Source organism: Octodon degus, unplaced genomic scaffold (assembly GCF_000260255.1).
Source record: "Octodon degus isolate 3935 unplaced genomic scaffold, OctDeg1.0 scaffold00041, whole genome shotgun sequence".
In the NCBI taxonomy this organism is placed as follows: domain Eukaryota; kingdom Metazoa; phylum Chordata; class Mammalia; order Rodentia; family Octodontidae; genus Octodon; species Octodon degus.
Genome location: NW_004524617.1, coordinates 6,407,476 through 6,432,028, shown reverse-complemented (window position 1 = coordinate 6,432,028; position 24,553 = coordinate 6,407,476). Strand labels below are relative to the sequence as shown.

The 24,553-nt window shown below is 33.7% G+C and overlaps 1 protein-coding gene and 1 pseudogene across 2 annotated transcripts in view; one reads left to right on the top strand and one right to left on the bottom strand.

Annotated features, from left to right (window-relative positions):
- Positions 1 to 24,553, top strand: part of Il1rapl1 (interleukin 1 receptor accessory protein like 1) — a 1,467,987-nt gene that overhangs the window by 301,106 nt on the left and 1,142,328 nt on the right. The window lies entirely within an intron of this gene.
- Positions 6,586 to 7,269, bottom strand: LOC105742187 (annotated as a pseudogene).

Here is a 24,553-nt window from a genome sequence, read left to right as displayed (position 1 = left end):
GTGTTAATTATTGAAACTGTCCTACCGATTTGATTTGAAACTGTCTCATTGCTATTTGTTTATCAATAAAACTATGGCAAAAAAAGAGAGGAAGGTTTTGGAAGTAATTAGGCCTCCTTAATAGGATTAATGCCCTCATAAGAGATTTGAGGGGTCTCTGGGGTCAATCACTGTGCAGGGACATATTGGAGATGCCATTTTTGAGGAACAGGCCCTCACCAGACACCAAATCTGCAATCATCTTGATTGTTGACTGCCTAACTTCAGGAACTATGAGCAACAAATTTCTGTTATTTATAAAAAAAAGAAAGAAAGAAATCAGCAGTGGCTTGACATCTGCACTAAGTGTTAGAAGAGGACCTAGTGGCAAATGGAAAGGTGTTCCTCCTGATGCAGTGTGGTATTAGTTCAGGAGTGGACAACAGCTCACTGCATGACCCTCCAGTCAAGAGCTGAGGAGTCAGGCAAGGATTACACGCCCGTACTGTATGAGCTCCATCATGTGAGAAAAGGCAGTAATGGGCACATCAAGCGTTTTGATCAAAATGACGAGGGAGGAATGTGGCAAAGCCTTTAAGTGGTTTATGTTCCGTTAAACATAAGCTCATATTAAAGAAAAAACTCTAATATTGATGCATACAGTAAAAAAATAAAATAAAATAAAAATTAAAAAATATGTATTTTATACTTATATTTGGGTAATATATTGAAAGGGAAAATATAGCTCTACTGAGTATTAGAAGTCAATATAGTGTTTATCACTGGGGAGTTAGTTACTAGAAGGAAGATACAGATTACCCTAGTATTGCTTATTCATACACATTGACCTTGTGAATAGTCCATCACAATTTATACTTAGGATATATTTACTTTTCTGTATGTAGTTTTTACTTCAACAAAATATTTGCTAAAACATAAAGATCCTACATTATATAGTACTGACAGTCACCCTGATAGTATTTTCTAAATGACAAGGTGGTATTTCCAGATGATGCCACATAGCTCTTTTATTTCCTTTTGCTCATAGTTAGTCTTTATATGTGTATGTATGCATGTGTTTAATGAAGATAGAAATTAAGATTTAAGGGAAAGATAGTATTCTCTCGTGTGTATTAGATTACTTTAGCTGGTATAAATAACTACCACAAACTATGAAGACTTACAGTAACAGAAACTTGTTCATTTCTTTGTAACTAGTTTGAATATGAAAACACGCAGTGTGATAAATATAGTTGTTCTCTTATTATTTCATTAGGAAATGATTTTTAAAAAAATAAAAATAATATTCAGAGTTCTGGAAAGGAGAAACATAAAATCAGTATCATAGGAATGAAAGAAATATGTCAACCAAGACATGGTCCCTCTTCAGGCTCCAGGAGAGAATTCACTCACTGCCTCATCTGGTTTTGTTGGTTTCTAACTATCCTTCACTTGTGGCCACATCAGCCCAAACTTCTAATCAGTATCGTCAAGTGTCTCTCTGCTCCTTCTCATTTCTGCTTCATGTTATTCATTGTGATAGCATTTGGAATCTCCCAGAATAATCTAGAGCTGTGATAGCAAACCTTTTACAGTTTGTAATGATACAAATAACCCACTGTGGTACACACACCATAGAGTTGCACCACTGATCTAGAGTAATGTTCCCATCACAAGATCCGAAATTCATTACATTTGTAGAGACCCTTTTGCATCCACAGATTCCAATGGTTAGGATCTAGGTATTTTGGGGGGTAGCATGTTTCAGTCTATCATACTGTATTAATATCTATCAGGACAAAAGTGAAATTGTTGCTCACCAGTTGCTGCTATTTGTTCATAGATAAAATAGTCTTCATGTTTGGAAAAATATTTTCTATGATTATCCCAATGTACTCTCTATGGGTTTCTTATTTCTTGGGGTGTTAATCAAAAGACTTAAAATATATTGCTAAAGAGACTGTAGAAATTATTTAAGCCAGATGTTGGTAATACTTAATTTTTTTCTGAAGATAGAATCACTTATCTCACATAGAAAACAGTGACGCCACTGCCCTATAATCTCAGTTTTCTTTTGTTTCCAATGGTGCTTGTATGATATGTGCTAAGAAAGTCCTAGGGTTCAGTGAAGGTATTTGAAAAACAGACATCTAATGTAACTGCTTCATTTTATAGGTGCAGGCAAACAACATTTATAGTAATTTTTTTTACCAAAGCATTCAGAAAAATTGGAATTAAATCTCTATCTCTACCCTTCTTTGCCCAGAATGATTCTTAGATCTCTATACATGGAAGACATTGCTTCAAAATAGCATCTCATTACCACTGTTATACAAAGGAGGCGTCTAAAACCATTGCTCCAGCTTTGGAGATATGATACAAAATATACAGAATTACAAAGTGCCAAAACACATGAAGGTGCTTAATGGGCAACCTCAAGCCAACAATAGCAACACCAACACATGCCATTTATTTCCATTCTGTGAGAGCCACGTTCTGTGCATTCAAGAAAAAGAAAGCCCCAGATCATCTGTTTTCCCTGCAAACAGCTCATCAGATTTTCACCAGTGCAAACAGTTATCATTGACATAAGCCAGACCTTTTGACAACTCGCAATATCAAACTCAAATAAAACTCCCTTCTTAAATTTAGCTTAGTACACAGGTTTCTTTCCTTCTCAAATGTGTCCCTCTTGTAAGTGTGTCCTAAATGTGACTGAAATATCTTATGTATTAAATATTAGACTCATAACTTTTTGTTTACCTTTGTTTCTGGTTTATGAGTGTATATTCTGATTATCTGGGCAATTTCACTCATTTTATGTGGCAGATTTATAAAACCAATGCCAATACTCCCTTGATATATTAAGACCTTAAGACTGTATTTATGTATACTAATGGCATTTAATGACAACAAACAAAGAATACATGTGAAGATATGCATTAACTAGGATGATTTATGATCTTTATGGCAAGGTCAAATTGTTCATTAATTTTGGCTCAATTTTCTACATTAATTTCATTTTCTTATAAAAGAAACATGCTCTTTTAGCTGCAATGGTGAAGTAAAATTATGCATGTCTATTTACCCTTTGAAGGTGAGTTTTTTATTAAAATGTTTATGTTGATGAAGCCGTAGTGACTGACTATAGGCTTGGTGCTATTCATGAAAAGGGTCTCTCATAACTTCTGGAATACGAGTATAACTGCCTGTGGATTCTGGATTTGTCCCTCTGGATCCAGCATGATTTGGGTGAGGTGGCTTTGCTAGGAGCTGCTCCCAGTCAATAGCAGCAATACTAAGACAGACCCATTTGCCTTCTCTGATAAGATCTTCCACTCAAGGATCCCTGATCACTTGGCTGAATCTTGCATAGTATGTGCTACAATGTTATTCCCTGCGTCCTTTCCTCTCAGGCTTCCTCTTCTTCTTTAAGAGTCACTTCTGTGTTGATGTGGGACAGGTTTCCAAGTCTCCCATGTCTCCATCTTGTTTTCTATCATAGATAAATCTTCCAGCCCTTCTCTCATCTTTGTATCTGCTTTTTCAGGAAAATGACCTGTTTTGGTACATGTAACACACAAAGTTATAAATCAACAAATGAACAGAAGTAAAGATGCTCCTCCTGGAATTATTAGAAATTGTGGGTCTACTGTTCATAGTTATTCTCAAATGTTAAAGCTTGATCTTTCACTATATTCTCTTATAAGTTTTTATTTTGAGGAAGCTCTTAAATAAGCTTGAACAGCATACTCCATTTAGGTTTTGAACTGAGTAATCATTTCCCTTCAATTTGAACTCTACCAGTCAGTACAGAAAAGTATAGTTTCTCCAGCATCTGTCAGTCAAAGTTTGTTTGTTTACTCCATTTAGTAAATTAACACAACTCAGTGGCTTTTCCTGGCCTCCTGTAATGAATACAGAGATGTGTGAAAACACTTCACAGGCTACTACAAAGTACTGTGTCATTTTGTAGCAGAGGTTTCAGTTAATGTGCCTAGGAAGTCCCCACACCCTGATGTTTAGAGTCATCAGATCTGCTCATTTTATCGTCTGCATATCAAAACAAGTTATTTGGGTGCTTTGGAGACTAAGTATTTATTTAAATTTTAGTGAACCTTCCTCTCTTATTAAAATGTTTTCTGTATACTAAAGAGCCTGCTCTACCCATACACAATTAATAACACAATTTTATTAAAAACATCTGAGAATGCTGATTTTATAATGTCAACTTTAAATCGGGAGAATTTCTGAGCATTAAATGGTGCAATAGTTACTATCAAAAGAGCAACTGAAGGTCAAGCTGTGAGGTGCATTAATTTTTCCCACATTAAGTTTTGTAAAAGTGTCATTTTATTGTTATTAAGTAAAGGTCCTTAAAAGGCCCATTAACTCTGGTGACCACAAAGTGGCACATCAATTATAAATTTGTTTTATGTAAATGAAACTCACAAATGACACTCTCATCATATTGCTGTGTACCTGTGATCAAAATAGGCAAAGCCACTATTTGACAATATCTTTGCTTGATCTCTCAGACAAAAGTTGAGGATGACCGAGCAATTCATATCTCATGTATTGAAGACAAATTGCCTCAATGAAAATTCTATTATAGCTTCAAAATTATCTCTGTGTATTTGACACACTGAGTTGGCTGGGGATATAGTTATCTAGCAACACCTTCTTAAAATGGCAAATGGAGACATTTCAGGAACTTTGTTCCACTCAGTTGCTGAACATGACCTTTGGAATGGCCACTGCTATCTTATAACAGAATAGAGTAACAGGAATTTCAGTGAAATACTAAGTAACATTTGCAATGAAGCTAAATTTAAGAAGTAAATTGTTCTAGGCTTTTGGCAAAGAAGATGAAGAGGTGTCGAACAGACAAGGGCATGGCAATTTATACAAATTATTGAGACAGGATAATCTTTAATACTCACAACAGTCTAAACTATTTATTTCCAAGAGCAGACAGTCCCATTAGCAACTGTTCTTTTTAAATTACATGTTAGGTGCTGATATTTGCAATATGTTGGCTAAAACTAGAAGAATACAAGAAACTAGTACATTTTGTAATGAACAATGTATGTGTAATCACAACAGTTTCGATTTGTTCCAATATTAACCTTGTTAATTCATTTTCTCATTTAAGACCAAACTACTTAATATGATATCTTGGCAATACCTTCATTTCAACATTTTATCCTCCTCTATATTTCTTTTTGATGATTTTCCTATCCTTTGAATTTGAACATGGGAATAAAACTCATGTACATTAAGTATTATTCCACGTGCTCTGTACCCGGGGATATTTCTCTATGGCATCTCAAATAAGATATTCAAGGAATGAAAGTCATTTTCTTGTTGGATTCGCAGTTGTCAAAATACACTGAAGGAGTAAACTGTGGCTGAAGCTGCATAATATAATGCTTTGGCATGCAAAATTAGTGTACGAAAGACTGACTTGAGATTTTGTTGTGTAATTTTGGGCAAATTCCTTAATGTCTGTGTTTTAACTTCAAAAAGAGAACAATGAAACATCTTCCTTATAGTGTTTATGTGAAGATTCAATACAATGTTTTGTGAGTAACATTTAGTATAATTCATATAATATAGCAAGCACTCTTAACTATGCTATGAGCTGCTGAACAAATATACAAAAATGTATGTCAATCATAAGACAGTGCTTGACACATAGGAATTGTTCAATAAATAACAGAGGCAGAGGATCAATCTTTGTTTTCTAATTCCTTGAAGTTTTAACTGATGGGTGAGGTAGGCAGACACCTTTTAATAGGGTAAACAATATTATGAATGTAATATATCTACAACAAATTCAATAGTACTACATAAAATAAATTATGAATATAAATATATGCAGTATTCATGTGAAGCTCCAGGCTAGAAAAGGGGTCCTAAGATTTATGTGTATTTGTCTTCCAAAGATTCTGCTATATAAAAGGGTCATTGTCAACTCCATTGAGATTATCCACCTCCCCTGTGAAATGAGTATATGGAGCTCATGATGAGCAGGCCCACACTCATGAGCAAAGATTTGGTCAAGGCTTTGGATATTTTTCAATGATATCCTTATTCATACCTCCTACCAACAATAACATAACCTAACACACATATACTGTAACAGTGCAGAATTTCAGTAGATGCTTATAAATACAGGATAAATATCCTATACAATAAAAGTGGAGTATAGAGGTAATGAAAGTGAAGATCAAAATGTGGAAGAAAATAGGAGGGATTGTTTATTCAAGAATTGTGGGCATCAATCACATTAAATATTCTAGATGCTACATATACTGAAATAATTAAGCAGCTGGTAGCTGAGGGTTTACAGTTCAGAAAAAGCTAGAAATTGGGTAAATACAAAATTTCAGGGTATGTTTAGCACTGTCATTAATAATGTAAGGTGGGAGTTTTTCATATTACTGAGTAGACAATGAAAAAGTTACAGAGGCATGTTAAATATTAAACTCCAAATATTTTAAAATATTTAATAAATTGGCTTTTTAGTTTTTCTCAGAAATCATCAAAAAGTGAATTTATGTAGCCATACTCAGCTGATAATACAGCCAATGGGTGAATAATTCATCCTATAGCATGCTCAATGTACTGAAACCCAAAAGTTGGTTGGAAAGAGGCAGAGAAACTTTGTCTTGTAAGCATCAGAGTCGGGGGGGGGGCTCCATAATCATCTGGCATCTATTTAGCATTGTATCTATGATTAGAAATGTACATGATAGGAACTCCAGGGATCTTCTTGATTCTCTGTTTGAGGTTCCCGTCAACTATGGCCACAACATAACACTTGTGTTGAGTCACTCTCTGCACTAAGCAGTCTATGTAGGTCCCTTTATATGTGCAAGGTGATCATTCAAACTGTGGATCCTTCGCAATCCTTAGAGGCCCTCAATACTCTTGTCCCAATTTCTCAATTTCCACCATTACATGATCAAGGGATACGCTTATACAAGGGATACGCTTGTCATACAGACAGTCCATCACCCACTGCACCAAGTCCAATCTGGCTTTGATGGAAAAGTTGATAAAGATGGTATCAACCAGGATATGATAAGGTGGGCCCAGCTGTGTATTATACTAGAAGAATAAGCAGGAAGGATGTTGGGGGACTTCTCTTTCCTTTAGAGCACTGTGATCTTTCTTTTCCTCCTTCTTAGGTTGTAATCTATCCTTTTCTTTGAATCTCTCCTCTCTGAGACTAAGCATTCGCCCCATGGTCACATACATTCTTGCTTTCTTTTGTTTCCCCATGTTCACACTGCTGTCTTGTTTCTTCCCAGAATTGGCTTTTTGAACATAAGGTAAGAGACAGGGTCAGATGATAATTAGGGCTGGGGAGATAGTTCAGTGGCATAAGCACTTGCCTGGCAAGCCCAAGGTCCTAAGATCGATCCCCATAACCATAATGCTGATTCAATTCAGCAGTTTCATTGATAAGAACAAAGTGGAAATATAGAGTAAAATCCTTCTGGGAAAAAGTGAGACTAAGGGTAGAATGACTTATTAAGAAAATACTGAAAAGGTCATAGTGCTGCATATCTGGAATCCCACAACCCTAGGAAGCTGAGACAGGAAGAATGCAAGTCCAACTCCAACCTGGGGAATTTAGTGAGACCTTTCTCAAAATAATAAATTCAAAAGGGCTTTCAAGTAAAGAAAGGACAAAGAAAAATTCTAAGAGATGTAATAGAAAACAAAGTTGGAGGGAGTATACTACTGAGAGGTTAAATAAAATGAAGTAATTAATGACCTTGTCAAATCAGTTCTTAAGGGCAGCAGACACACAGGTCTGATGGTCATGTTTCGAGAGAGAGAGAAACAAAGGGCACTGAAGTCAGCAGAGAAGGATGCAGGAACTAATTAAATGAATTCTTCCTTCTTGAAAAATCAATACATTCTTCATCTTGCAGTGGCATGTCAACCTTATTTGGCAAATGTAGCATATTTTCTTATCACTCTGCTACTCTTTATAACATTAGCTTTAGTAATAAATAGTTAAGCTTTTAGTAATAAAGTAGTGAAGCTTTTAATAATAAGGTAATAACAAAATTTTTAGAAATAATGGCCAGAAAAGAAAATATATTGCATACAAACATATCATATATTTCAAGAAATAGATCATTTAAATATTGCAGTATAACAAGATGGGTGAAAAACAAATAATATTTAATTGACACATTTTTGAGCAATGGCAAGGTGTATACCCATACATTTATCTCTTTCAACATTTAATAGCAGGGCCGGGGAGATGGCTCAGTGGAATAAGCGCTTCCCTGGCAAGTGCAAGACCCTGAGTTCAATCCCCGGTTCCGCAACAACAACAAAAAAAAAAACCAAAAACATTTAATAGCAATGTACTTGTGAGTTTCGAGTCTTAACTTCAAAATAGTTGCAAATGACTCTGCCTGAGTCACTTCAGTTACGTTTAATTGATCATTTTTTCATATCATTCAATATATATATATATATATATATATATATATATATATGAAAACAATTATAAGGGTAAATGTCACAGATTTTAGAAACCCAGTTTGCCATAAATTCTATAAGTTCTGATATAGGCTATGTCTTTATTTCTTTGCAATAAATTCTAAGGACTTTTAAATATCACTAAAGAAAGCTAATTTTTACCATGAAATTTCCATCTTGTCTTCAAAATATCAGCCGCTGAAGGGACAAATTCTGTTTGATCTTTACAATCAAGGTGAGAGGAACATTTATTTTAAATCTACCTTTAAAAGCAATATTATGTAATACCAAGAGCTTAGAGACAGCGCACGTAGAGACTTAATGATTGCAACTGAGAGCCTCTAAGAACTTACTCCAATGATTTTGATTTGGAGCTTTTAGGAACTTGATCTTGAAAGGAACCTTTATTGCCAAATCTAGGTGTGTCAGAAAGAAACATGTACCTGAGAATACTTCAGTTTAAATTGTAGATAGAATTTAGTGATTATTCAGGAGTAAATAATAAAACCATTGCTAGATTGAACTGTAGATATATGTTTTTTAAATTCAGCATAAACCACAACAGTTACTAAAAATTGGGAGCAAGAATGCTTGTTATTAGGAGGAGGGAGATTTTAGTGGGGATATTGAGAATTAGTAACATGTTGTGAAAACAAAAAGCAGATCAATTTAAAGCTGTTTGTCTTTAAAGAAAAAAATATAAATATGGCCAGTGACATAGCTAGGCAGAGTAAATGCCTGCTTAGGCAAGTGCAGGGGCTGAGGTTTGATCCCTGGTATCACATGATATGCCTGCCCTCCCCCAGATGTGCTGACCTAGGCCGAGGTTGGTGGCACCCACCTGCAATCCCAGCGCTTGGGAGGCTGCAAACTGGAGGATTGCTGTGAGTCTGAGCTGCATAGTCAGATCCTGTACAAAATTAAAAATAAAAAAGAACCCCCCTTAAACCTAAGAGAAAAAAACTGTATATAGAACCAATCTGCATACTATTATTTGGTCTTTGGAATTCCACTGTATTTTGTGGAAAACACTACTCTTTTTAGTGATTAACATTGATTTTCAAATTTAAACTTTTTGCTAAAAGTGAAAAATATACCAAATATTATCCACTGGTTACACCTGAACAATATGAATAATTCTTGTCATCTTTACTGTTTACTTACCTTTGTTTTCAAATTCTATTAGAAAACCAATAACTCATTCTGTGAAGGATAAGCAGTATACTTTATTGGTTAGGTTTTATTCACTGTTGTTTATAGTTCACAGAAACCCATTTTTAAATAAGCAGTGTTTGCTGCTGCTTTGGTTTGTGTCTAGATGTACCCACAAAGCCTTGTGCAGTCAAGTGGTGGCCTCCTAGAGTTTTTGATTGATGCATGGTCTAATGCTGGAACTGTGGAGGTGAGTGCAGCACTCTCACTGGGGCCAGCAGCCTGCATATGCTATGAAGAGGGAAAGAGGCTTGCTGTCCACACTGTTCCTCTCTTTGTCCTCATGTTGCTTTTACTGTCTTCCGCGACCATAAACTGTTACCCTCTGATATGCAACACTCTCCCTTGGAGCCAGATGACTATGTAGTAAAACCTCCACTAACCATGTGCTAAATAAACCTTTCATTCTGTAATTTTGTGTGTCAGGTATGTTGTTCCCGTAATGAGAGAAAAGTAAATAAGACATTTACTGATATATTTTTGGATGATATTACAGTAGTTATTTACAAATTATATATCTATGTACTATTTAAGCATATTTTCAAAATATCTAATATCCTGATATCTATCATAGTTTATTGAAAAATCATCTTTATAATATAAATTATAATTATTACAAATAATTTGTTATGTATATTTTGAATTCTTTTAAATTTTCTACTGAAGATAGCACTTATTGCCTATTATTTATGTATATTTGTGAAAGATTCTTGCTCCAGAAAAACTGATTCCAACTAAAGTTATACATACATTTTTTGATTAAATTGTGATTACTTTGTCACTATTCTCTAGCCTATTGAAATACATATAAGTTGGGCCAGGGAGGTAGCTCAGCAGCTTTAGAGCCTGCCTGGCAAGTGTGAGGTCCCAAGTTCAATCTCCAGTACCAATAATAATAATAATAATAATAATAATAATAATAATAATTCAAAGTATTAATACAGTGGTTGAAATCATCTATTCTGGTGGAAGATGAACGATCATTAAAATAAATTTTTCCCATTCTTCTAAGCAGGATACTTCTGTTCTCTGGACTTGACAATTAAGAAAGAAAACAAATAGCACGTTCTCGAGGACATACCTGGCACATTATATTCACTCAATATATGTTAGTATGTTAGTAAAGAATTGCAAAGCAGGGCCAGGGAGATGGCTCAGTGGAATAAGCACTTCCCTGGCAAGCACAAAGGCCTGAGTTCAATCCCCAGTTCTGCAAAAAAAAAAAAAAAGAATTGCAAAGCAAATTGTTTATGGCCTTCTCTTTGCTGATTTTGGTACTGATTAGTGCCCTTTACTTTATACATTGTTTGTATAACTTTACTAATCTAAAACTCTTTCACTTAAGAGAGCCATATAGCATACAAATATAATAATAACTCAAAGCTAACATGATTTTTAACACTTCTGCTTCCTACAGTGTAGGAATATATAAAGTATGCCCAAAGAATTAGGTTAATAAATTTATTTAGTCATTTTATACTACTTATTTCTTCTGGCATATTTCACCTATCAGTAATTTTCAGATTGAATAAAACACCCAGAAAGATGGCAAAAGTACAGAGCGTTTTATCGAAGAGAGAGAATTTCCTACTAAAAAGGCATTAACAGTTTTCAAATATGTAACTTGGAATTTTGATCTGAAAATGAAGGATTTCAAATATAATATTTAGATTGTAAAGGTTGACTGAGAGAACAGGCTATGTTATGAAGCACAGTGGACCTAAGCTAAGATTGCTGGGAGCTACATAAGGAAGAGGAAAGAATAGAAACAGAATGAAGAACATCCAGATTTACATCATCCCTGAAGGCAGCTGAGGGGATGACCCCATTACTTTCATTGAGCAATTTGTTCCGTCTCTCCTCACACACACTCTCAATAGGACTTCTAAAATAGAAAGATGTACAACATCACTCAGCCCTTTCCACTGTCTCAAAAAGGTCTCCAAACCTTATTAAGGTTTTAGAACTTCAAGGCCTACTATTTTTAGTGTTTGGTTAATTTTCTATTTTTTTCCTCTTTATTTTTCTCCTTGACCTAAATCCTGGAATCATAATAAAAGGATATTTTTCCAGACATAAGTAGTTAGAATTGACTTGGCAAAGACAGGTACAATTCACAGTGTGCTGCTGCAAAGGAATTAATGAAAAGAAACATTTCAAAATTAATAATTACTTCTGGTGCTTTTGAAATATAGATATTAAGAAGATAATTTCCAGAATTTTAGATAGTTAATACTTAAAAATACTGTCATCATTTTATGAAACACTGAACTAATCAATAGCTTTGGTTTTTATGACTTCAACCGAAACCACTTACAATATTGAAGCAATTGATTTTTAGCATAGATATCCTTATACAACTTGTGGGACTACACATAGGAGGCTATTGTGTGATGACATCATGACTAACCAACTTTGAGGTTTTTCTCTCGTCTTATAACATCCAGTATTTTCCCTGGTAGAAACTAATATTTTCTATTAGAAAAAGCTTTCTTTCCTAATTTTTTTCTGTTTTAAAAGTTCATGTTTAATAACTGCATTAATAAATTCAACTTTTGCTATTATAGGATAGTATCTACACATTTATAACAACTTCAAAATGAGTAATGCTTGAATTTTACTAAAATGTTCGCAATCATATACAAGAAAATATAGACCTGATGTCAGAGATAGTAAAAGAGCTGACCGGTAGAAGATACCAAGGCCCAATGAAGCTAGATGACTTTGCTGAGGGTTATATAGGGTTATCCTAGGAGTACAGGACTACTTCATGAGGATGTTAATGACTTCTGGATTGTAACTATTAAAGTTCAAGCCTCAGAAGTCCTCAGACTTCCAGCTTTTGCAGAATCTCATTTACTCACTTGGTTCCCTCGCAAAGAAACTATAATTTAAAGTTCAGTCATTAGGCAAAACACTATTAGATATTTTAACAGTTTCTTTTTGCTTTCACTATTCATCTGATGAAGATACAGTTCGTTCATTATCATGATGTTTTTAAGTTGGTAAAAAAAGAAAAATCCCTTTAAAAAATGTTTAGTAGATTCTCCATACAAAAGTATAGCTTCATCTTTCCTTATTTGTGAGCAGATATGACAGCATAGGTACTGTAGTGCATATCATATACTCCTCAGGGGTGCTATCAAACAAGGACCTAGGAAAGAGCTGTAGTTATATGAAAACATCTAATTTGTTAGTGAATCTATCCACGACGGTATGGAGGTCCAGCTTTATGCCACAGACTACGTTAAGAGTGGGGTGCAAAAACATACATAGGCAAGGCAACGACTGGATGAGTCAGGTTCCAGTGGAAGCATATGCAGTGCATAAGGCATGGATTTGGCAAATCCTGGCAAATCTCATTTTGCCAAGAGATTTTTAAGACTCTTAAGGAAAAGTTTCTCTTTTAAAAAATATTTTTTTGGATTCATATAGATTTAAAGTGCTTGTATGTTTATGTAGGTGTTCCAGGTGAAAAGATAAAAAGTTAGCTAATTTTAGATTACCAGTTTCTAATTTTCAGAAAATTAGTTTCTGTTCATCTCTATTCTACTAAAAGCAGTTGTTAAACAACGTACAGTAAATGACAAGAAATTGTGTATTATTAGATTAAATTGGAGGCCAATGAACATTTTTCTGTAAAGAGATAGATAATTTTTTGACTGCATGTCAAGAGTTTCTGTTGCAACTAGTCAGAACTGCCTTTGTAGCATGAAAGCCTTCGTAGACACTATGAAAACAAATGAGAATAACTGTGTTCAAATAAAACTTTATTGAGAAAACAGATGACTGGCATGATTTAATCTATGAGGTTTTTTTTTAAAATCCACTCTTGTTCTAAGTAAACATAATGCCAGTTTTCTTACTAGAAAATGTTTTCTATGAGAATTATGAAAGTTTGTAAGATGTTTAGATTTACAACATGTAGGAAACACTCCAAATGTTTTATCTGTATAATAATAACACTACTGAATGTGAAATTATGATAAAACACATTTACATCATTTGTAAGATTTATATTTTGCCTCACTGTTCCTTTATAATCTGTATTAGTGGAGGACTGGATTTTAACTTTCAAACATTTAAATACATGATAAAGGACTATAAGAATGACAACAGATAACTCTAGGTTTCATTTGCATATTGCATTTATAAGGGTGCCTCTAATAATATGTATGAACAGAATCAATTATTTTTATTCAATTACTTTTTAATTTTATATTCATATGTTCTTTAAATTTCTAACTATTTCCCAAAACTTGGCTCATTTTATTGACATATATTGTTTTTTTTTTCTTTATACTCCTGCCCCATATTTTTACATAGTATAGATATAATACAGATGTTGATAAGAATGATAAATAGTTGAGAAATAGTATTCCTGTACATCATGTTATGAACAAAACTGTAAAAACCTCTTCAATTTGTGTAGTCTGTTAATTGTCTAGGCCATATCTTTTCTGCAGCTATGATAAATGAAATTGCTAGAGGGGTAACTTTTCAGACTAGAAAACTTTCCTTTGGAAACTATCTTTATAGTTCAGTAGATTACACTTTGTGTTTCTGTTTTAGTCCTTTTAAAATGCAAATAGTATCAGAATATAAGGCTACAAAGGTATATTTTGTAAATACTATTGTGTTCAATATTTAATATATATTATTATTTTATTATACAGTGATATTTAATCATTAACCTAATAATGATTGCTGTGTTGTTTCCATTCTAGAATTGTGGATAGTGCTGCTGAGAATATTTCTGTACCATTGTAGCTTGAATGTCCCTTTTCAGGTGTTGCTTTGGGAGTACACCTAGAAATGGAATTACTGGTTCATATAATAATGATAAGTTTCAAATTTGGAGGATTTGTCAAACAGATCCTTCATTTATTTTTATATTATGCACCTTTTAAAAATTAGTAATTTTTATCTTTTTATTGCAGACTTTAGTGTAATATATGTTCTCATTGCTTTGTGTTTTGGTTTTATCAGTAAGTGGTTTCCTTGAACTTTTAAACAAAATTTAGCTCTCTATGAAATAAAAAAATTTAAAAAGTATTTTGTGATTCTTAGAAATAAGCATTTCTCAAATTAAATGTAGGTTATCCCCAGGGATACCCACAGAGTGAAAAAGAGTATTAGATTTCTAACATTGTATCACTTTTGATTTATTTGTATCTTTCTTTTTAATGATCATTCCCCTGAACCATGGAACTTTATTTAATGCTCATATATGTTTGCCAGGGGATGCAGTGGAGAGTTTGACTGCATTAGATTTCAATTGAGACTTTATGTTATTTAGATTCATGGGAAATCTAAGGAAAATACTGATTAATTATAATGGAAATAACCAAAATTTGTATTGTCTGTGTTTTATAGGAATTATTCTGAATTTAACCCAATATGTAGTGATGATTTTAAAGCTTTTTTATATGAGTCTAACCAGTACTTGGGAAACATGTACTTAGTCATGGAAGTCACTTGATTAGAAAGAGAAAGTGAAAATATTTATTTGTGACTGAGTTAGCATATTTTTAAAATGTGAGGGATCATAAAAACATAGGGCTGGCCAGATAGATCAGCAGATTAAAGCACCTGCTTAGGCAGATAGAGGAACCGGGGTTCAATCCCCAGTGTGTTGTGCTGGCCCTGCCTCCAGGGTGTGCTGAAAAGTCTACTGAAACTGGATGTGGTGGCATGTGCCTGTAATCCCAGCCCTTGGGAGGCTGAAAACAGGAAGATCACCATGAGTCTGAGCTGGATAGTAAGACTTTGTAGACCCTATACTAAATATATAAAAATAAATAAATAAATAAATAAGTGTATAAATAAAGATAAAATGTAAGTGATATCATTTAAGATTAGTTTGAATTTGCCATTTACAACAGTTGGTGATTATTTTCAAATAAGAAAGTAGAGAATTGCAGCACCAATCTGAGAAGGAATTATAGATTTATTCTCCTGGGAAAGCAAGGAAGGAACATAACAGTAAGAGGAGGGCCGGGGAGATGGCTCAGTGGAATAAGCACTTACCTGGCAAGCACAAGGGCCTGAGTTCAATCTCTGGTTAAAAAAAAAAAGAAAGAAAGAAAGAAAGAAAGAAAGAAAGAAAGAAAGAAAGAAAGAAAGAAAAGTAAGAAGAATATAAACAGTAAGTCTGAGTGAGGAAGAAATAAATTATCTTCAAAATTAATTTCAGGACAAAATTAAGTGAGACAAGATAACATAGTCTATGAGATAACATGAGACATCTCATATATCTCATGTTGTCAGTTGCCAAAGTATTTTTGCTTATACTGTGTCCTTGAGATTTTCAAAGATGTATTTTTGAACAGGAAGAGTGTAAGTTTTTAGTGCTTTCTGCTTTGCTTTACTTTAGTCTTCATTATTGATCATGTTGAGGTTAGGAAAACAGATATTGATGGAAAAGTATTTGGGCAAAGACAATAGCGCATCTTTACTTGTAGCAGCAACCAATCACTATCAGTAGCTCCTAAAAGCAAGTATTCACAAAAATGCAAAGTTCTCTAGTTTTCTACCACAATGACTCTATCAGAGCTTCTAAGGATGGGACTGACAGATGTGCATTTTATTAACACTCCTAATAGAATGACTGTCCCAGACCCTACATTTGGAACATACCATATTTTACCAAAATGGTTGAAAGTAGAAGCTTTTGTGTCATATGCTTACTTGAGTTCAAGTTTTGAATCTTTTACCTCTGTTAGACAAATCGCATAATTTTTTTCAATATCCACTTTCTTCAGTTCTCAATTTGAAACAAAAGGTGACTAATATTTCTAAGACTTAAACAATAATGCTGCCCTCACCCCTTTTTTTTTTTTTTTTTTTTTTTTTTAGGGGGAAGGGTCTATAGGGTGTTGAGAGTCTCACTACTAGATTGGACTCATAGTGATGCTCCTGTTTACAGCCTCCCAAGAGCTAGGATTACAGGCGCACGCCACCACGCCCAGTCTGAATGACCATCTCAGTGCACCCCGTAGGCGGGGCTGGCATGGTATGCCTGGGGATCGAACTCTGGCCCCCTGCGCCTGCTTGCAGGTGCTTTAATCTACTGAGCTATTTGGCTGACCTTGCCCTCACTTATTGATAAGTCTTTCATTTTCAAATCAAAACCATTTCACTTTGAATAAGCAATTATGTGAACACTTTTCTGTGTCTATATATTAGCTTGTTGGTTTGATGCATGAAATAATTTAACTCAGTTTGCACAAAGTACACATTTTTAACTGGTCTCTTAATGTTCTTTTCTTAAAGTAAAATAAAATACACTTTTTCATCTCATTAAGAGAATGCTCAGGATTGCCTACTGATTTCATTACTTTAAAATATGGATTTTCATGAAAGGGAGTCTCTGCTTATTGATCGCTGGTTAGTTGGGTGTTCTGTGGGATTAGGGTTTAAATTAAGTCATTTTATCTTCACTGTTTCACTAGCTTGATCATGCCAGTTGGCATTGTATTATGCTAAAAGGCATTTGGGTGTATAAACTTTGAGGTTAAATAATTCAAGGGAAGAATAGTCAAAGTCTGTGGGGCAGAACTCTAGTAGGGCACAAATAAAAGTGTGTCTATAAGCCCCATTGTCTACAGGTGAGAAATACGGCAGTTTTTTTGATAAAAAACATCTCACAATGCTGCTTATTATCTGCTTTTCACTTTGATACGTTTGTGTTTCTAAACACAGAAAGAGGTGTTTAGGGGTCAAGCTTGAAGCTAGGTGGGACTCCCAGACCCTCTACTGAGACAGAACTATGCTTAATTCCTTGTTCAGTCACTAATCTAAAGGAAAAATTATTTAATGGCTCTTAAGTTTCTTTATCAGTACTCTGCTAAATCCTGCTGAGAAGATGTGAGATAATGCACTCACAGTTTATGGTAGCATTCCTCAGCTCTCAATTACTGTTGTCTAAAAACATTATTAAGAAGCAGATTGGAGATGATCTTAAATTGTGAGCAGCAGATGTTATCAGTGCAACCTGGGACCTATTTGGCAGATGAGCATCTTTCTATCTCGTTCAGAAATTTTACTTACTATTTTTTGAAATTATTGTTTTCTTTCTTGTACTCAGGAGAGGAAGAAATAAATGACACATTTTAGAGAGAACAAAAAAATATCACAGTAGGTAAATATCTAAAAGAGAGACACTAAAGAATTCATGACCCAAGCAACAGTGCAGATATAACATGTTTTGGAGGGCCTGATTGTTGACATATGATAATAAGTGGCTGAAATTTTCATACTAAAGGCTCTATTTTAATGCCCTTCAGAAAATACATTTCTTCTTCTTCCAATGAAGGTATCACTCTCAATGATTTATGAAGAATTTTCTGGTCAACATTGAAAATAAATACGTTTAAAGTAGTATAGCTTGATGCAAAAGTGCCTTAAATCATTTTTATCCACATACTACTAATATTTGTAATACAAAGGAGAAAAGAACCATAGACTTCATAAGTACTGTTTTTATAAACTAAAATTTTTATGGCTATGATAATATGGAAAATAAGTTCCAGATATATGTGAGAAATTTAAGAAATTTTAAACATCAATTATCTGATGGACAATAATACATGTATATTTTCCTACAGACAACATATCATGCCTATATATTCTACTCTGAATAATTACTAGACAATGACACTCAAAATATCAACCATTGTAATTGTCTTATTAACCTGCTTTGAAACTCTGCTTCATTGTTATGTTTATCTTTTTCTCTCTTTAAAATAAGAAAAACATGACTACAATCCTAGCATAAAATATGTATATTTTCCTTATGTATGCCAAAATTATATGACTACGTGAAAACCATATTTTAGTACATAAGGGGAAATTTAAATTTTTGTATCAAGTGCAATATTTTCAATAAAACAGCATCCTTATAATGAATGTAGTATTATTATAAGGAATCTGGCAGTACAAGTGGAAGTCTATTTTCTCATTTCATACCTTCATTTAGATTTAACATGTTCTTGGTTTCAATTCCAAGTTGACATGAAATTAGCAGTAAATAGGAATCCACTGGATTGTGTCACTTTTGCTTTTCAGATACCTCTAAGGGAAGAATGATGAGAATTCAGAGAAATAATCCGTTTCGATCGAGGTTACTGAGATAGAAAGAAGTCTTACTTCTCTACAAATGTGAAACCAAATTTGTGGGCATATAATCAAAAAGAACTATGTTGATTTCTCACCTTATAGATGAATATATGTATTTGATTAATGGGTCTCAGGAAAAGGAGATTCTGACAAAGCTATAGATTAATGATTGTTAGTTTTTAGCATTAAAGAACTTTATTCAACCAAGAAAATAATTTCTAAGAATAATTAATAGTGCAGTTCTTGGGAGTTGGGTTGATTAAAATTATGAATAATGTATAAAATGTAATATCTGGCTAGAAAGAACACATTGGTTTAATGTATGATTAATTCCCCCAGGTCTTTCTTTAACTGTTGACTTTTAGAGTTTTGAAGAAAAATACTTGTAGAGTGTTAAAGAATAAGCCCCCCAAAAGCAAAAGAACAAAATACAAAAAGAAACAAAACAAAAACAAATAAAACACAAAAACTACTGAAAATAGATATATTTTGTTCTTTGAAAGACAATATGTGGTACATTGTGTTTCAATCAACCTGGCTTTCTGTATCCTTGGGAATAATCTGGATTACACTGCAGTAACAGTCAGTAAGACAATATCAGCAAGACAAGACTGAAGGGCTGGTGAGCTATCTCAGTGGTTTAAAGCACCTGCTTAGGCAAGCTTAGGTAGGTGCAGGATACCAAGGTGCACCATATCTTTCACCACCACTGCCCTCAGAATGGCCTGAGCCAGCAGAAAAAAAAAGATAAGACTGAAAAGCAATAGTATATTCGTTTATGTCCAGCTCTTGCTCTGTGTCCACTTCAGAGTGGGCCTGGGTATGTGGGCTCAGCAACATGTTGCAGTACTCCTGTCTTGGCCTTGTGGAGCAACTACCAAGTGGTTTTCAGCCATAAGAAAGGGAAATGCTGGAATGTCTTCAAATTAAATTGCACATTGAGGTTCAAAGGTGACCTTGACTACTACTCTGCCCAACCATTTTCATGAGCCCACCAGAGGCAAGGTGGACAGAAGGGAGGAAATAATAACCTTTAAAAGAGCTTTACACACGCACTACGGATGTCTATAACATATTAGCTCTTGGAAGTAAAAGTCCGGATATCTCACTTTGGCAAACATAATACGGCTCACCCTAGAGCTGCAGATTCTAACTTCACTCTGCTCTGACTCCTTCCACTCATCCCAAGCTAGAGGCTGTGGCTTGGCAAATATGGAGAATGCTTTTCTAATCAGGATGGAATTGAGAACTGGTAGCATTAGAACCTCCAAGCTGCAGCCTTTTTGTTTATTTGTGCCTCATTTACTTCTTATTGAATGATATGCACACTCATTTTGTCCTTGTTGGAAAAAAATTGCAACATAAAAGCGAGACCAAATAATAAATCAAAAATTTTCTATAGGATTTATATTAATTATTTTGCCTGTCTTTTCCTAAGCCTAAAACTGATTTTACTTTTGAATTGTGATTTATTTTTGATACTTTGAAGATTGTAGCAAGAATAGCCATTTCTTTTGCCACGGCACTTCCAAAGCAAGCGAATTATACGTATTTTAAAGTATGCAGTAAACTGCTTGTTTTGACGGTCAGAAGCCAAGAATGTTTGGAGACCTTATGCAGTACCTCACCCTTAGTGTGTAACAAAATTATCAGTAAAGAATTTTACATATTTGAAAAGTATATATTTCAGAATTTCTACTTTACGGTGTTTAGTGTATCTGAATTTACATCTGAATTTCACCAGGGGATACTAATTGGCAGTATAATGTGAGAACTATTGCTTTGGGATGTTATATTAGAGACTTACATATTTAGCACATATTTTCTAACACAATGAATTATCCAAACTTCAGTTTTAGTATCTCCCCACTTTAGGAATAAGACCATCTACTTAGAAGAACAGAATCTGTGTTTGCACTATTTCTGATTCACTTTTTATATTTTCATAAACAATGATGCTCTTAAATCATGCATAGGCTACTTGAAATCTTGTTAGTGTCTGTGTGTTTAATATTTACATTTAAGAGTCAGATGAGTAGAGAATATATCCCTTTTGAGTGTGTGGTTCAATGTCATATTTAATATATACAGATCGCACTATTACAATTGTCCTAATATAAAATTCACCCAATTGGTGAATGTTATAACTGATGATTGATTTTCCTGATCCAGTCCCATTCTTTAAAGCAGTGTAATAAAGCTGTTTATTAAATCACATATTTTGAGTCTTGAAACTAGAGTTAGACTGATTCCTAGAGAAGCAAAATGAAAAACTTCAATTGTGCAGTCCAAAGTTATACAAAATTTTCTAGTAGTATGCTTGTTCTCTGTCTCTACAAAGAACATGTACTTCTTCCTGTCTAAAGCTGCTAGTTGTAAACACATCATTTTGAAAATAATACTGAACATCATTCTGACGCCCATAGTTCAGTATGGTAGAAGAAAAAACATTTAATGTAAAGAAAAGGAAAGGAATAATGTTTTTCACCTCTCTACTTTAAAATATCTTTCAATTTATTTACAGAAGTACATTATTAGATGTGATTTGAAAGCATGCCATATGACATTGATGTTGTCAAATATAAGTAAATCTAGATTTACATTAAAGACTCTATTTGAGGATTTTTTTTCCTTCATCCCTTCCTCTAAATACGTCGGGGTTTTTTTTTGTTTGTTTGTTTGTTTATTTTTTTGATTTTTTCTTGGAACCGGGGATTGAACTCAGGCCCTTGGGCTTGCCAGGCCAGCATTTATTCTACTGAGTTATCTCCCCAGCCCCAAGGATTATTTTACGCATAGAAAAAGAGACTATTTTGATATGAAGACTATCACAATAATGCAGTCTGACAAGTTTTTTTTTCTTTTTCTTTTTTTTAAGAGAGAATAAAATCAGCTAAAGTACTGCATTTGGAAGTGGGATTAGTAGGTGGCAGGACTGCAAGATCATATACTTGATTAGGAAATTTTTTTGAGTGATGTTAGAATATATCCTGGCTGAGGCTCAGAGTATGTGAAAATCCAGAGGCCTAGAGGAATGAGAAAGGTTTTTAGTTAAGTTTGGTCTAGTTAAAATGATAAATATTTTATGTAGACTAGTAAAGTCTGGCAAATTATTCATGATATGTAGATGGGACATTGGAGGGTATATATCTGGCTTTGTCTGAATTGTAAGAAGGAAATTTGTACATCTATTTAAATTATTAGAAAAGGGAAAAACTATATGTCAACTAAGATGGGAAGCGAAAAGGGAACTACAAAGGTGAATGCAGACCTAAAATTGGAAGGTGGACTTTTTAATCTCTTGAGATCAGAGGGTTCAGATAATTTTATCATAGTTAATGCAAATCAGTAAAATCTGATTAAAGCTCATCAGATATTAGCTATCACTTAGGTGATTGCCTGGTCCTTGAATGAGCACTTTAGCAGTTCATTTCCCATGAGTCTTTCATTATATAAATTATGATCTATTTTTTCCAGTGTGATAATTAATACTTAGAGAGGATAAATATATCACTGGCATGTATTGATTGATCTGGAATTCAAAGATCATATCAGTAGTAGAAAATCAGCTATAATATTTCCATTTTATTGGATTAAAGCATAAAATTCTTTGTGTTTTAGAATTTATGCCAAAATCATCATTAATCTACTTGATCCTTAGGAGTTAATGAACTATTTTGTGGTTTTTAAATGTATTTTAGTTTTTATTTTCTTGGATGATATTTTTCAAATATATAACCATTAATCATGAAACCTAAAATCAGAAATATTTAGTACCATAAATTACACAAGATCATATACTATTTCACAATTCCAGCAATAAAAATCTATTGAATTTGTAAACGAACATATAATAAAATACTAAAGTTATGTTGAGAACATGACTCTTTCTGAAAAAAAAAAGAATAATGTCAAATGTGTCACTTTGTTCAAAGATTTAGAATTCAGTTAGGAAGATATGGAAATCACCTTTTGTATAAAAAACTCTAGTGCAACAAATTATCAAAATAGAATTAAAATTAAAAGGAAAATAAACAAGCTGCACTACAATCTGGTCAATAGCATATTGAAAAGTTGGAATAAATATTTATAAAGACAATGAAAGTATAATTCTGTTAAAATGGAATAAATGCTTGCTAAATCTGTTTAATCCCTGTGATTTAGTAATTCTATAAATGTCTGATAAAATCAAATATAATCTTTCAGAGGAAAAAAGTAATTTTCAAAAATGTACAAATACTTTCTTATTATTCTCAAATTTCAGACCTTTTTCTCAATAGTATCATTAGGGTATACAGTTCATATTTTTTTAAAAAAAGGTACTTAATACTTAATAATACTACTTAACGTTGAGGCAAGGAAAAATACTTTATACAGTTTTTAACAGATATGTATTTTGTGTTCTAAAATACAGAGATTGAATGAGAGAGAAAATGTAATGAACTAGGGCCCTAAGGCTGAAATCTGTATAAAAGCATTACTGTGGAGGAATTCACCTCCCAAGAAAACTTCTCTGATTCTCTTGCTTTTAAACATTATGGCTCTTTTCTTTTCCTTTGGACCATGCTGTGAGATCATGCTGAGAAGTTCTTTGTGCAAACTGCTAACAGACATTTGTAGCTGGAATTAAAATTATTCAATTCATACAGAAAGGAGCACAATGTATCCAGAACCCATAAATTGTATTTTTGTCAATGCATGGTTTTAAACTATTTAAATTAAAGATGCAGTGAAAGTTAAAATTGTCTCCAAGGAGAATTATCTGTGATATTAAAATATCTAATAGCATTGAAATATAGTATAGAATTGTGAGAGAAATTAAAGGTCATGCAATCCAACCTCCCACACAGTGCAGGAATTCCCCTGTAAAAAATTCTTAGAAGCTAGTCATGTAAGCACTGTTTGAGTATCCTTCGTGGCAGGAATCCCCTCTAGGGGCAGACATACAGTTTTCAATAGCCTTACTTGTTGTGAAGTTTCTTGTATGGAATTTAGAAATAGCTACCTAACCAAAGAAGAGAATTCAATTTGCTCCAGTGCTTTGAAAATATAAAAACAAAGAAATATGATATATTGAATAATCTCTAAATTGAGTACCAACTTGAGAGACAGATTTAATCTTTCATTATTATTATTATTAGTGGTAGTAGTAGTATTACTATTTGTTTGTATTTTAAGGAATGGTCTACAGAGTGATCAAGGTCTCACTACTGTATTGGACTCATAGTTATTTGCCTGTTTACAGCCTCCCAAAAGCTTAGATTACAGGCCTGCACCACCCCACCCAGTCTCAATTGCCCTCTCAGCATGCCCTGTGGGTGGGGCTGGCACGGCAGGCCCGGGGGTTGAACCCCCAGCCCCTGCACCTGTTTGCAAGCACTTTAATCCACTGAGCTATTTGGTTATCCCTAAACTTTACATTCATTTTAATGAGAAAAAATATTAAATAGCAGTGAAAGTTTCAAAACAGGTTAGTAGGACAGTTATGGAATTAATGCATTGCATATTGTTGACTTTATTAGTTTATTCTCAATAATTATTTGTAACTCTTAATATTGCTTTCTTTATAAACCATACTTTTTGTACCACATGTTTTTGCCATTTTCTTTTACTTTTTCCCCCATAATTTTATTGAGAAACAAATAGCAATGAGAAAGTTTCAAACCAAATTGGTAGGACAGTTTCAATAATTAACACATTGCATACATTCTTCCTAGTGGTTAATTGCTGT